Raw genomic sequence first — 15,924 nt, 5'->3', positions numbered from 1 at the left:
CTATTCTGTCCCATTGATGATTTGTCTATTCTTTTGCCATTACCACACTGTTTTGATTACTGTAGCTTTATAGTAAGTCTTAAAGTTGAGCAATGTCAGTCTTCTAACTTTGTTCTTTTCCTTCCATATTATGTTGGCTATTCTGGGTCTTTTGCCTCTCCCTGGGAATCAATCGGTTGATATCTATAAAATAACCTGCTGAGATTTTGATTGGGATTGCCTTGAATCTAGAGGTCAAGTTAGGAAGGTTTGACATCTTGGCAATGCTGAGTCTTCCTATTCACGGATATTTCTCCATTTATTTTGTTCTTTGGCTTTATTCATCAGAGTTTTGTAGTTTTCCTCATAGATATCTAATATATATGTCAGACTTATACCAAAGTGTTTTAGTTCATTGGGTGCGAGTGTAAATGATTGGTGTTTCTAATTTAAATCCAACTTGTTTGTTGTTGGTATACAGGAAAACAATTGACTTTTGTATAATAACCGTGTATCCTACAATCTTGCTATCTAATCTCTTATTAGTTCCAGGAGTTTTCCCCTTGATTCTTTTGGATATTCTACATAGACAAGCATGTCATCTAGGAACAAAGATAGTTTTATGTCTTGCTTCCCAATCTTATACCTTTTCCTTTTTTATTGCATGAGTATTGTATCCAGTATGATGTTGCAAAGAAGTGGTGAGAAGGGAACATCCTTGTCTTGCCTCAATGCCCCTTTCCCTGCATTGTAGTGCCTTTTAATCTTTTAAATTAGGTAAGCAAGTATTTCATTTTTAAATGTTTACAACAGACATGTCCATCAACTGTTCATTCCCTCTTTGTCCATTTCCAATGGCCCTAAATTTGTGATTGTCACTGCAGTCATTTCACCATCATGAGGGAAGTCAATCTGGGGAGGAAGCTAAACAGAGAAATAGACCAAACACAAAATGCTTGCAGGAAATGAAGCCAAGGCCTTCGTTAAACCATAATCAAACATTCTCAGTTATGTTACTCATAGATTCCTGTCATTTCTGAACCACTTTTAGGTTTTCTGTCACCTATAACACAGAGCATAATTGACTGACACTTTTGCTGATTAATATATTTTTCTTACAAATAATTCAGAAAATTCTGAAAAATATAAGGAAGAAAATAAAAATCACCCTAATTGCACAACCCAGAACAATTATTATTAACATTTTGGGGATTTCTTTTCAGTTTTTATTGAGAAGAAATTAGAAATTAAGATTATTATACAGAAAAGCTTTATTGCTTATTTTTTTCCCAAACATTACATGAAAATTTACACAATCCTATGTAATCATTACAAATTTTTTTTAAATGGCATCATATTCCAACCATTGATATAATTTTTCAAAGTTGTTGAAACGGAACTTAGTTTTGCATACTCCTTTGTAATGTCCTCAATTTCACTTTTTCTCACTTGTGTTATATAAGATAGATTTAGTTTTCATTACACAATCATTTATTGGACACTTACTACATGCCAGGGATAGGCTGTGGGGCTAATTCCTGCCCTCATAGGGCTCACCGTCAGAGTGGCGGGGAGGCAGGCATCTATCAGAAACCACAAAGATAAATTCATTATTACACAGTGAGGCTTATGTTAAAGGAGAGGAAATGTGCATGATGTTAGAATGGTGTAGAATACAGGTAGGCCTGTGGATAGAGAAGAAGGAGGGGTGTGAAGTGAAGGGAAGTGCTCCAGGCAGAAATCAGGTTGAGTGGATTAGGCAAAGAAAGCTAGAATGAGGGAGGGGAATGGGATAGGGGAGACTCTTCTCCGCAGAGGAAAACACAGTGGGTAAATGTCATGTGTCAGGAGGTAGGTAAGCACATTTGAGGAACAGGAAGGTCAAGATCGTTGAAATGTAGGGATGGGAGAGGAGGGTGAGGCTGAGAGAGAAGAATGAGGTAAGGCTGAGAAGGGAAAGTGGTGGTGAGGCTGATAAGGGAGGATGGGGGTGAGGCCGAGAGGAGGTATATGGGGAGGGTGAGGCTGAGAGGAAGAGTGGAAGAGAAGTTGATAGGAGGGCAGGGACCCGACCAGGAAGGACCTTCTCTTTTCTCTTAATTTTTTTTTCTGGGGCACATGGATGGCTCAGTTGGTTAGGTGTCTGCCTTCAGCTCAGGTCATGATCCCAGGGGTCCTGGGATGGAGCCCCGCATTGGGCTTCCTGCTCACTGAGGAGCCTGCTTCTCCCCCTCCCTCTGCTCCTCCCCTCACTTATGCTCTCTCCCACTCAGTCTCACTCTCTCTCTCTTAAGTAAATAAATAAAATCTTTTTTAAAAAATAAAAAAAAATTAATTTTATTTTGTTTTATCCTGACTGAGACAAGCGGGAGTCTTCAAAGACTTTTGTGGGGAACTGATAGTATTGATATGGGGCTTGCAAAGCTTATTGATGACACGGTAGGTGGGAGGTTACTGGTGGTGAGCTCTACCACCTTTGAGAGAGATGTAGCTGCTGGTTTGGGCAAGTGGTGGAGGAGAAGTTGTGGGTAGGAGATGTTGATTCTTATGGAGAGGGCCTGGTGACAGGTGGATGTGATGAGTGGAAGAGACACCTTGTTTCTGGGTTCATGGAAATGGATGGAGGGGTGCACTAAGAGAGAAGGTCACAAGTATAGTGTGGACCAGAAGAGGCTGAGGCAGTGGAGCTATCATGGGCCATGTGGCTTGCAGCTCTAGAAAGGTCTAGGCTGGAGAAACACATTGTAAATCATCAAAAACAAGATCGAAATTGCAATCATGGGCATGGAGGAGATTGTCTTTTATGAAGGAGAATGTAAGTGAGATTCCTAATCACAAAATGGTTTAAGGTAGGTCTTCAGTAGCACCAACTTTTTTTTTTTTTTTAACTGAAGTATAGCTGACATACAATATTAGTTTCAGGTATACAACATAGTGATCCAACATTTATACACATTACAAAAGTATCGCCATGGTAAGTGTAGTTACCATCTGTCACCAAACAGTTATTATGGTGTAACTGACTTGTCACTATATTACTTTTCATCCCAATGACTTACTGATTTTATAACTGGGAGTTTGTATCTCCTTCATCTGTTTCACCCATTCCCCTTCCCAGCTGCTCCCTCTGTGACATCCACCAATTTGTTCTCTGTACTTACAAGTCTGTTTTCTGTTTTGGTTTTGTTGGTTTTGTTTTTTGATTCCACATATAAACAAACTCATGGCATTGGTTTATCTTTGTCTGACTTAATTTACTTAGCAGAATATCCTCTAGGTTCATCCACATTGTAACAAGTGGTAAGATCTCAAACTTTTTTATGGCTGAGTAATATTCCTGTGTGTGTGTGTGTGTGTGTGTGTGTGCACGTGCGCACGCACGTACTCATTTTGTTCACTTATCTATCAGTGGACGCTTGGGTTGCTCAGGAACATCAACTTTTGATGGCTGGATGGGGAGGATAAATCTCCAAGAAGCAGCAGAGAAGTCCAAGAATAAGCTGAACAGTGCGGAGTCTCGGTATTGAAAGGAAGAGAGTGTGTCAAGAGATGCAAGGTCCTAATAAACACCTAGAGTAGCAGAGAGGTTGGCAGAGATGCGTACTGAAACATGCTGTTGGATGTTGTGGCATTTGGGTTTTTAGTGACTTTAGCAAGACCTATTTCAGGGACATTATGGGGGCAGAAGCCTGGTTGTGATTTGAGAAAAGGTTAGGAGAAAAAGGAATGGAAGCACATTTCATGAAAAACTTCTTAGTAATTTTACTGAGAAGTGGAGCGGAGAGTTAGGGCTAATGTGGTTCTCAGCCTTGCCTGTACACTAGAATTATGTGAAATGCTTTTAAAAACCCCAATGCCAAGGTCATTCTCCAGACCAACTAAACTGGAATCTCTGGGAGTTGGACCCAAGCACTGGGACAGTTCATAAAGCTCCCAGGTGGCTCTAATGTGCAACCCAAATTGGCAATTACCAGGTTAAAAGGAGTTGTGGGGTTGAAATGATATACAAATCTATTTTAAGGATTTGCAGGGACTCGAACGTGCTTAATTGTTGATAGGAGGGGTCCAGGTGGGAGGGAAGAGAAGGCACCGTTGTGTGTGTAATCCTGAGCTGCAGGGGAAAGAAACACGGCCACAGTGGAATGTGTTATGCTTTTAACTGCACCATTGGTTACCTTGACATTTAGAAAAATATTTTAATCTGCATTTCTTTAATTACCCAAAGTCAAGAGTAAAGTTGCTTTCTGAAGCACTTCCTATAGGAAATAATGCAGCTAAGCATTTTCCATACACCTTTTCTTCCTTTTCCTGAGTTTTTAAGCCAAATAATGGTTGCAAAATCATTATTTTTTTTTACATCCTGCACGTTCCTTTTTAAAAACCTCTTCTGACATTTGCATTTAGTTCTGCAACCGTGGTTTAAGGCAATTGTTTAGAGTTAACTCTATATGTAGTTTGTTAAAATGCTGCGTGCTGGTGTGATGCTTTTATGACATCCCCACTCCTGGGTTTTGAAATCCCTCCCTCATTTGGTATGTTTGTTTAAAAAAAGGCATACAGCATGGTATTTTCTGAACTCTTGAATAACTGAAAATATTTCTTATTACCTTCACAAGTGAAAGACAACAGCAGTGAGCATGGGATTTTTGTATTTCAACATTCTCCACAAATACTCTGCCAATATTGTTTACTGTTCCACTCTAGGTAGCTTGGTTTTCTACCTATATGTACCTACAGAGTGTTTTCCTGTTATCTTATGTTTATAATAAATTCCCAGGACATGTCTCTTTTTTGTAGATTTTGCTTGGGACATGGTGAACACTTTTGGTTTCAAGGACATTTGAACCTCCTAAAAAAAAAAAAAAAAAGTGTTCTTTAGTCAAGATTCCAATTCCAATTCCAACTCTCATTCCAGCAGTTTGGGTTTATTCCTTGGGGGTCACTGTCAGCCTTAGACACAATCATCACCCTTTGTCATCTGCGTCTCTTATTTTTTCTCTGTTTTCAGTTGACCATTTTCCTTTGCAGTCTGAAAGAACTTTTCAAGTTCATTCTCCAGTTACTAATTCTTTTTCCTGCAATTTCCACTCTCCATTTTCTTGCCTTCAATGTAATTCTGAGACTATATTTTTCATTAGTTTGCAATCTTCTGTATTCTGAATCATGTCCTCTTAATCTTTTTGTTTTTGTTCCAAAATCATTTGTTGTCTCTCCTTGGGTGCACTGTTACTCTGTCAAAGAGACTGTATCTTCTGGCATTCTATTGAAGCCACCATGTTAGAGGTTTGCAATGTTTCAGAGCCTTTATGATGGTGTACCTTTTCTTGTGCTCTGTAACTTTTTTCCCCCCCACAAGACCCGTGGCTAACCAAACAAAATGTTTGCCAATATTCAGTATGCAGATTGCCTGTGTATGCCCTTTGTATCCTTAGGCATGTGTTCAATTCCCTGTTTATTTCAACAGGTATATGTGTCAGGCTGGTATAGACTCAATGTCTGCTAGTTCCTCAGCCAGCTTCCTTAACTGGCATGAGAGAGCATCTTCCAGTGCCCATAGTTTACTTTTCTCTGCCAAGCTGAACACAGAGGCTGTGTGAACCCCTTTAAGGTCCAGCAGGTGAGGCCATGGGGGCTCGCTTTGCTTGTCTATGTTCCCTCACTGGGCTTTTCTTCTGAGGTTCAGGTCTCACAGAAGGCAATGGGCTGCTTCTAGTCCTCACACCCAGCTTGTCACCTTTTTTTTTTTTTTCAGATTTGCAACCTCTAAGTAGTTGTGTAAGCAAGTCCTTGAGTGTGTGTGTGTGGGGGGGGAGCTGGGGAAGTGACACACTTAGGGAGGAAAGTGCTGCATGACAGAGGGGGGCAGCTCACTGGCTTCCCTACTGATCCTGATCTTGTAACCCTGAAGCAAAGTGGAGTGATGAGCAGATGGATTTGACTTGTTCCCCGCCCTGTGGACTGCTTTCATCAGCCGAGTTCTATAGGGTCTGTAGACAGTGGGTCTCTTCAGATTGATCAATAGTCTTAAATGTTGGTATCGTGAATTTTTGTCTTTTTCTCTCTTAATATGAATGTTAAATGGGAGGCTGGCAAAGTTTTCATTGAGGGACTTAAATTGAGGCCAGATGTCATTTTGTACTTTTCTTTTACAATTTGAGTGGTGGTACCATAGAAATAAATCTTAATCAAGTAAGATGAAAGCTTTGGGCAAAGGTGAGGACATGGTGAGAGCCAGCCTGATGATATGCAGCAGGTGGCTTGTGGAGTGTGCCCCTCAGCATGGGATCAACATTTCTTTTTGCTGCACTCTGAAGGACGTACTATTCCAGACTCTCTTGCACATCTTAGACTGTGTAGATCTCTCCTTTCTGGGGGATTCTGAGACCTCGTCCATCTCCTAAAACTATTCCATTCCTTCTAGTAGAATGCTTAGAAATGAGTGTTACAGCCCAGTGTTTATAGCAGCAAGTCCACAATAGCCACACTATGGAAGGAGCCCAGATGTCCATCGACATATGAATGCTGCAACCACTCTGGAAAATGGTATAGAGGTTCTCCAAAAAGTTGAAAGTAGAGCTACCATATGACCCAGTAATTGCACTGCTGAGTATTTATCCCAAAGATACAAATGTAGTGATATGAAGGGGCACCTGTACCCCAGTGTTTACAGCAACAATGTCCATAAGAGCCAAGCTGTGGGAAGAGCCCAGATGTCCATCGACAGATGGATGGATAAAGAAGATGTGATATATATATCAAAGAGAATGAAGTGTTACCGTTTGCTACAATGTGGTTGGAGCAAAAGGGTATTATGCTAAGCAGAATGAGTCAGTCAAAGAAAGACAAATACCATATGATTTCACTCATATGTGGAATTTAAGAAATAAAATGGATGAACACAGGGGCAGGGAGGGAAAAATAAAATAAAAGGAAATCAGAGAGGGAGACAAACTATAAAAGTCTCTTAACTCTAGGAAACAAACTGAGGGTTCCTGGAGGGGTGGGGGTGGGGGAATGGGGGTCACTGGGTGATGGACATTAAGGAATGTGTTGAGCATTGGGTGTTGTATGCAACTGATGAATCACTAAGCTTTACCTTTGAAACTAATAAAAGAAGGAAAGAAAGGAAAAGAAAGAAAGAAAGAAGAAGGAAAGAAAGAAAGAAGAAAGAAAGAAAGAAAGAAAGAAAGAAAGAAAGAAAGAAAGAAAGAAAGGAGTGCAGCAGCATCTAATTGTGTGGGAAGAAGTTAGAAGAGAGGGTGCTGGCAGACTGAGACCCTTGGGTGTGCCTGAATAAGACAAATGGGTGCCTTCCAGACATTGCATAGGCTTTGCTGGCTCCCTGTTAGAAATACCTATGGATCAACAGAAGGGAGTTGCCTGGAGGTCTTGCCAGAATATTTGCGAGAAACACCAAGAGTATTTAGAAGTCAGAGCCTATTCCATTGATTTAATAGTAGCCAATATTTACTGAGAACCTACCATGTATCAGGCACTGAAATAGGTATTGGGGATACAACAGTCAACATGATACATTCTCTGCCCTTAAGCAACCTGCAGTCCCCAGGAGGGGACTGTTGAATTAATCTCAGTAAATTGCTGAAAAAAGTGATGCATAAACTCTAGAAAGAGAAAAGCACACATAGGAGAGAGTTGATACTTTTAAAAGTTCTATTATTGAAGAATATATTCTTGAGTTGAAAGAAGCCCTAAATCTGCAAAATCAAAGGAGGCACCCAGATCCACTCAAGTTAAATTTTTTTAACTATTTATTTATTTATTTATTTATGAGAAAGAGAGCAAGCAGTGGGTAAGGGCAGAGGGAGAGGGAGAGAAAGAATCTCAAGCAGACTTCCCACCAAGCACGGAGCCCGATATGGAGCTCAATCCCATGACCCTGAGATCATGACCTGAGCTGAAACCAAGAGTCAGCCGCTCAACCAACTGAGCCACCAGGTTCCTCCAAGTACCTTAAAAAAGGCACACATGCGTTGAGCAGTTCTACAGCCAGATCGTTTATTTGCCTTTGAAGTCTGGCTCCACCATTTATGTGATGTTTGAATTTAGGCCATCCACTTCATCACTGGGCCTCAATTTTCCCATATGTAAAATGGAAATAACAATAACATTTACTTCAAAATGTTGTTGTAAGTATTAAATGATTTAATACATGAAAGCTGTTTAGATTAGTGCCCAGCATATAGTAGGTGCTCAATAAATATTAGGTGCTCAGCACCTAATTATAAAATTAGGTAAAATTAAAATTACAGAACTTCAAAGTAAAGGAGAAAATGTATTGATTTCCAAATGAAAAGAACACATTATACATTAAGTGAGAAGCAATCAGACTCACATCTGACTTCTTATCTATACCAACGGACCTTAGGAGGTGGTCAAATAACCCAACAATAACAAATCTGAGCAGAACCCACCTGGATTAAAAGTCTTCTTTCTGGTCATGTACAGTACATGCTAAATAAGGATTCAGAAAAGAAAGTATAGATCATACTGATTGCAAGGTGCATTTTAACAACATCCTGAAACTAAATCTTAACAAAATGAGCTGGTAAAATGGGGAAGGAAAAACATCATAAAAATAACTTTTGGGGTAAAGAGGAGTAAGGGGAAGGAAAATGTTTCAAATATCCCATATGGGAACTTGGAGAGAAGTAGGGGAAAAGGCCATGTTGGCAAGAGAAATTGTTGGTGTTTTGACTGATATGATGACAAAGATGCCAGATGAGGGTGCTGGGAAAAGAAAAACACTAATTGACTTTCTCCTTTTAGCATTCACTTTAATTTAGGGTTTTGATAAGCTACATTCAAAATGTTTACGCTGTGAGTACAATTACCTTTTTTTTTTTTTTTTTTTTTAAAGTAGGCTCCATGCTGGGTGTGGAGAGCCCAAAGTGGGGCTTGAACTCATGTCTCTGAGACCAAGACCTGAGCTGAGATCGAAAGTCAGGTGCTTACCAACTGAACCCCCCAGGTGCCTTAGGTACAACTACCTTTTTTCTTTAGGTTAGCATTGTAGGTAGGACATAAATTATTTGAAAACATTATATGGTCTCATTAATTTGGGGAATATAAATAATAGTGAAAGGGAATAAACGGTAAAGGAGAAAAAATAAGTGGGAAATACCAGAAAGGGAAACAGAAGATGGAAGACTCTTAACTCTGGGAAACGAACTAGGGGTGGTGGAAAGAGAAGAGGGCAGGGGATAGGGGTGACTGGGAGGCAGGCACTTGACGGGATGAGCACTGGGTGTTATTCTGTATGTTGGCAAATTGAACACCAATAAAAAATAAATTTATTATTAAAAAAATAAAAAAGAAAAAAGAAAATTCTAATTATAACAATATAATTAATAATTCGACCAAAATGTAGCTACGAGTAGCAAAGTTTATGGAGTAAATACAGAACAATTTATTATTTATATGTCTTGATTTTATTCTCACCCAAACATTGTTGTTTCATTTCATCAGTCAAGCCTTTGAAATAATAACTAAATTCAGATGTCTTTGATATTTTGCTGACTTTCAGTATTATAAAGACCATAGCTTGGGGCACCTGCGTGGCTCAGTTGGCTAGGTGTTTGCCTTCCACCCAGGTCATGATCCCAGGGTCCTAGGATCAAGCTCCACATCATACTGGGCTCCCTGTTCAGTGGGTGGTCTGCTCCTCCCTCTCCCTCTGCCCACCCCCCCGCTGGTGCTCCTTCTCTCTCTCTCTCTCTCACTCTTGCTCTCAAATAAATAAATGAATAAAATCTTAAAAAAAAACAAAAAAGATCATAGCTTTACACATTTAAAAAAAAAAAACATGTTGTCACTGTAAAGTTTTATTTATCAAGCCAGGAGGATAGAACATATATATTTACCAGTATATAAGCCTGAGTTAAACTTTTACTTATTTTTTTCAAAGATTTCATTTATTTATTCATGAGACACACACACACACACACACACACACACACACACAGGCAGAGGGAGAAGCAGGTTCCCTGCAGGGAGCCCAATGTGGGATTCGATCCCAGGACCCCTGGATCACGACCTGAGCCAAAGGCAGATGCTCAACCACTGGCTCAACCACTGAGCCACCCAGGAGTCCCTTTAAATATTTAAACTTTTAAATATTTAGGCCTATGCTATGTTGGCTTCCACATTTGACCTGGACCCGTTGCTCAGAGCTTAGCTGCCACTGTGCTTTTAGTATTATGTCAGAGGGAACCTGTTTAAGTGAGCATTTTTTAATTGAAACCTATTAGTAATTCCCATGGTAAAGGATTATAATATATATCTGCATTCCTGACATGGTAGGAATCATTTTGCTCCTGTAACATGGAGATTATATTTATACTGTTCATTTCTTCCCATTGTGAAAAGAAAAGTTTCAGCACAAAGTTGGAAAAAGGAGAAACCCTTAAATAGTGGGGGAAAATCTGAATTAATGAGGAATCACCGTGGCCCTTCATGTCCACAGAGCCTTTTTGCTAGCACATTACTCAACATGCTCTTTCCAGTGTTTGAGAAGGTTCGCTGACAAATGATTTGGAGTAACCCTGACCCTGCTTAACGTGAGATGTTCCTGTCAGTTCCTGACCGGCATCATGGTTTGCTCGTCTCTCTACCTCCAGGTGTGGAGTAGTTGATGTCAAGTAAGTGTTCGTTGAATTGAAAGTTCCCCTAAGTGTGGCCAGAGGCAGTGTCGTGCAGTGGAGAGAGCAGGGGTTCCGGAGACAGACTGCCTTGGGTCCAGAGCCTTGTTGTGACATGGAGTTCCTGGGTGTCCCAGGGCAGAAACTTCATTTCCTTGGGTGTCAGTTCTCCGATCTGGAGAATACTAGCACGTACCTCAGAGGGGTATGATAAGTTAAATGGGTTAATACGTTCAAAGTATACAGATCAGCAGGTGCTAGATAGACATGTGCTCCTCTTATTAAGGAGGGGCTACCGTGAGATTCGATTCTACATTAAGTGAGGATCTGGCCTGTGCCTGGCTGATGGAGGCCACATGTGGGTCGATCACGTGCCAGGCATTGTGCTTAACTGTGAATGTCAGAGTCAAGAGGACTGAGTCACTGCCTTCTTTGGTTATACGGAAAGGGGTTCGGGTAAGCAATCAGGTGATCACAGAACAGCTTATTTTATAACATGGTTCTGGAAACTGGGGACATGCAGGAGAGATCTCTGCCCCAGTGTTGGGCAGTCCGAAATTATTTCCTAAAAAAAGTGGAGTCGAGACTGATAGAAACGCTTTATGCTCATAAAGGGAAGTGAGGAATCAAGATCCACTGAGGTTATGATGGCATTAGATGGTGTTTGCTTGAAATCCCAGGTATTTAAGGAAAAGCAATTGTGGGTGGAGGGGGTCAGCATTCCTGACTGGTGGCAACAGCCATCCAGACCACAGCCTTGGGGTCCCCATTTGTGAGCTGCCAGGCTCTCTGTTTTAAGGATCATTTGGTGTCCTGTTTGTCTTAGCTTGTGTCCGAACGACCACCATCACTGGGTTTACAGGGTATTGATTTATCTTTTGAAACATGTCTTCCTCTTCTAGATACTTCTTCACAAGTTTCCTGTTTCCATCAGAACCAACACATCCTGTGGAGACTTCCGGCTCATGGATGAAGCGTGTGCACCAGGAGAGTCAAATCGCATCAAATGCTTCCCAAAGGAGTTCTCTTTTCCCCCTTTTCACTGGCTTCCTTCTTTTCTCTTATCTCTGCTCCAGTCCCCTCTTGCTCCAAATCCTCAGACTTCCTCTGTAGATTCCAAAGGATGATTTCAGAGGCCGGGAGCTCGGGGGCCTGTGTTTGAGCAGGACCCTCATGGGCCTCCTTCGGCTCCGGGTAAAGCCCTGACGTTGGCCCAGTCACACGAGCAGTATAAAATCTGTAGGTAATTAAAGAGCTCTCAACTCTCCTTTCTGCCCTACAAATACATCCCCCGGGAGAGCCATCGCCGTTTCATAACCCTCATGCACCGGGGTCAGGGCAATAAAGGCTGCTGGAACTCCAAAGGTTAGATGAGAGGAGGTAGCTATTCCTCTTTGGTACCGCAGTATGCATTAGCTGCTCTGCTCCCCCAGGCGTCCTACAGGCAGGAGCCCCCAGACATGTGACTTTTATAGGAGCTAAGAAACCTGGAGAGTGGGGGGTAGAGCGTTATGTGCCACGGTAGGGAGCTGACGTGGGCTTTCCCTATCTGAAAATGGAGTCAGCCCAATTCCCTCCCTCCCTCCCTTCCTCCCTCTTTCCTCCTTCCTTCCTTCCTTCCTTCCTTCCTTCCTTCCTTCCTTCCTCCCTCCCTCCCTCCCTTCCTTCCTTCCTCCCTCCATCCCTCCCTCCTCCCTCTGCTGAGCACCTGTCCTTCCAGCCTGTGGCTATGCGAACCTAGCAATGCATAGAGTGAAAACATGACAAATAGGGAACACGTAGTCAACTTGATCATTAAAACCCAGATCCAGTAACTCACACTTTATTTCTTTTTTTTTTTTTTTTAAGATTTTATTTATTCATGAGAGACAGAGAAAGAGAGGCAGAGACACAGAAGCAGGTTCCATGCAGGGAGCCCGATGTGGGACTCGATCCCCGGACTCCGGGGTCACCCCCTGGGCCAAAGGCAGACACTAAACCGCTGAGCCACCCAGGGATCCCCCTCACACTTTATTTCTCTTGGATTTTCCTATTTGGCTTTGACAATGGTGGAATGAAATCATCACTTGCCAGAGCCTCCTTTCCCATCGGCTGCCTGTAGCAGTCTTAGCCTCCTTAGGGAGCCGAGAGGTCCTTCCAGTGGCCAGAGCTGCAGAGGGTGCCGAGGCCCATCTGGGGGGCTCGTCCTTCCCTGTCCCATTTTCCTTAAGACACCATAGATTTTTTTTTTTTAATGAGAGAACCCGGAGGGTCTTCCATGGGCCTACTTGAGGCGTGTGGGAGTGTGGCCCAGGCCTGTGGATCTCTGGAGTGGCCAGCAGGCCCTGCTTGCCAGGCGCCCCCTGCAAATACCCCTGAAAGCTGGAGGTGATGGGAAAATCATCCAGCGGGAAAGGGAGGGGGAGAAGTCCACGTATTTGTGGTCGGCGGCTCCTGCTGCTTTGGGCCCCTCCAGGGTGAGATTCCAAGCTGCATGGAGGCTCAGGTGGCCAGGAAGGCCAAGGGGCCGCGCAGTGGCTCTCTCGGCTTCTTTGGTCGTCCCTGCTAGGATCTGTAGTTTATCGACTTGTACAGGGCAGTGGCTTCTAATCGGTGGAAGCAGGTGGGCAGAAGCAGAAAGGAAGGGGAGCAGCGTGGGAGGGGCGCCGCGGGCTCCCTGGGTGACAGCTCTGCGCGGTGCGGGCGAGCCGGCGGCCACCAGGCGGCGAGCTCCCGGGCGACAGGCCGAGGCCCAGGCTGCTGGGCTGCCCGGGCTCCACCCGCCCAACGGAAACCTTCCAGAAACCCTGGACCCTGGATGGATTACGCTGCCTGGCCCCCCGGGGCGAGTTCGGCACCTGCATGTCAGTGGTGTTGGGAGCAGATTCTAGAATAGATCCTGACCCCCCTCCCCCAGCTGAGGGTGGATGGATGTGAATGTCCTGGACTCATAAGGGATCCCCTGGCAAAAACAGGACGTTTGCACCGTGCTAATTCTGTTTAATTATTTATTTTTTTAAAGAGTTTGTTTGGTTGTTTTTTTTTGCCTTTTTCTTCTTTCTTTCTTTCTTTCTTTCTTTCTTTCTTTCTTTCTTCTTTCTTTCTTCTTTCTTTCTTTCTTTCTTCTTTCTTTCTTTCTTTCTTTCTTTCTTTCTTTCTTTCTTTCTTTCTTTCTTTCTTTCTCTTTCTTCTTTCTTCTTTCTTTCTTTCTTTCTTTCTTTTTTTTGCCTGTTTCTAAAATGCTCCCAAAGCTAGCCTGCAAGTTCGGGATTGGGCAGCATGTATGTTTTTTTTATTCTTTTTGCACCGTGGTGCGCAGCCAAGCTGAGGGCGGTCATTTTTGCAGGGTAGTGGCCCGCAATAACCCACCTTGCGCACCACCCAGAGTGTGTACTCCTTGTCCTTTATGCCCTGGGCACCTGGCTTGCCCAGCCCCTGCCCTGGTCCCTCACTGCGGCTCCCAACAGGGAGCTAGCTCATCAGGGACAGATCCTAGGAGATAGAGCTTGTGCAAAATGGGAGAACGTTCCCGAGTGACTGACTCTTGCTTCCCCGAGGCCGGGCTGAATTTTGTCTTGGATCTGAGGTCAGTTTTGGCTCCAAACCAGTTTGGACCGAGGTTCAGGTATTTGAGATCAGCGACATCCAGCCATGCTGCCGACGCCCATGGCACTGGGTCATCGCAAGGGCACCCCTCCCTGCCCCTCTGCCCATTTTCCCTCTTGTCCCATCACTTCCCTGCTCCCCCTACCTCCCTCCCGACACCCGGTGCAGCCCCAGGAGCTCTCCGGATGACTTTTCATCATCCTCTCCCATTTTTAAACCACATTTTATTTTTAAGTGTAATTTTACAACTAAACTTCGTGGTTTCCTACCTCAGCTAGAACTCAGACTTTCCTATCAGCTCTTACTTGCTTTTAATCACCTCCTTTCCATGACCCCATAATTTGGGGTTCAAACCTCAGATCTCCCTCTCTCATCTCAAGCTTCATTTAAATCTTTCATTCCTTGGTCCTCACAGAGGCTCTTACACCAATTTCTTTTTTTTTTTCTTACACCAATTTCATAGAATAAAAGGGGGACACCATGAGGAATTACCATTCCCATGTGTCCACTGGCTATTTACATGCTTCTCTATACCTGTCTACACCTGTACCTCCCTCCTCCCACTTGGCGCTGAGCAGAGGGGCAACCCACTCCCCCCTAACCTCCCCGCTGTCGGCCTGCTGGTTCCTGAATCTCCCGAGTCACACTTCCTCTCCCTGGGTCTCAGCCTCTCTCTGTGACTTGCTCTCCTAAGCTTACAAAGGTGTGGCACTCCTTGCATCCTTAAACCCGCCTGTCTCGGCCACACTCCCACTCCCACCTACCACCACATTTCTCTTTCTCTCTCCGGGCAAACTTCCCCAGAGCAAGTTTTCATTTGCTGTCCCCATTGCCCCACCTGACATTTACTCCCTGGCCCCGCATCCCAAACGGATCTTGCCCCAACTGGTGCCACCCGGCCCAGGAGCCCCGAAGGGAAAATGATCTTACAGCTGTGAACCGAGTCTCAACAGAGTCATCCGTGAGGGAGCGGTGAAAGTGAAATTCGGACTTAGGTTTTATTTGTTCTAATATCAGGGCGCCCGGGTGGCTCAGTTGGCTAAGTGTCTGCCTTCGGCTCAGGTCAGGACCCCAGGGTCCTGGGATCGAGTCCTGCATTGCTCCCTGCTCAGCGGGGAGTCTGCTTCTCCCTCTGCCTCTGCCCTTCTCTGCTGCTCGTCCTCATTCTCTCTCTCTAATAAATAAGTATCTTTAAAAAAATAATATTTGTTCTAACATCTATGCTTTCCCCATAGCTCAATGCCAGCAGGGAGGGGCTGACAGCAGGTGCCTTCTAGAAAGGCAGGCTTTTGGGGGGGGGGGGGCGGTGAGTGTCGGTTGTGAAAGCAGAAGACAGAGGCAGGGAGACCAGATGCAGAGGATTTCTGCTTGTTGTAACTCCCACTCATCCCCGCCTTCCGTCCTCACCCCGCACTGGCCTCACTGGGACACACGCTCACCCACACAGACCCACCGGTGTCCTGGTCACTGTTTGCCTCACCTGCCTAGTGGACCACACTGCAGGGACCCGAAAATTCTGTGCTGAGTGAATACAAGACGAAGCTGGAAAAGACGACAATGCCAACGTGATTTCCCAGGGCTGCAAATGGGGAGAAATGCCCTTCTGGCTGTCACCCCCTTGTCTGGGAAGGAGGCCGTTCTTGGGGTGCTGTCTCAGGGCCTCTGGGGGCTGGAGACCCACAAGGAGAAGGTGTCTCTGAGG

At 43.9% G+C, this 15,924-nt stretch overlaps 1 long non-coding RNA gene across 2 annotated transcripts in view; it reads left to right on the top strand.

Annotated features, from left to right (window-relative positions):
• LOC144311517 (uncharacterized) overlaps window positions 1-12,432 on the top strand; it is a 49,666-nt gene extending 37,234 nt beyond the window's left edge. For both annotated transcript variants that reach the window (XR_013377124.1, XR_013377123.1), the window contains exons 3-5: window positions 8,861-8,977; window positions 10,503-10,637; window positions 11,540-12,432. This is a non-coding gene — a long non-coding RNA (uncharacterized LOC144311517). The remainder of the gene's footprint in view (window positions 1-8,860; window positions 8,978-10,502; window positions 10,638-11,539) is intronic.
• Window positions 12,433-15,924: the final 3,492 nt, after the last annotated feature.

Source organism: Canis aureus, chromosome 3, assembly GCF_053574225.1.
Source record: "Canis aureus isolate CA01 chromosome 3, VMU_Caureus_v.1.0, whole genome shotgun sequence".
Lineage (NCBI taxonomy): Eukaryota > Metazoa > Chordata > Mammalia > Carnivora > Canidae > Canis > Canis aureus.
This window is presented reverse-complemented; position numbering and strand designations above follow the sequence as displayed.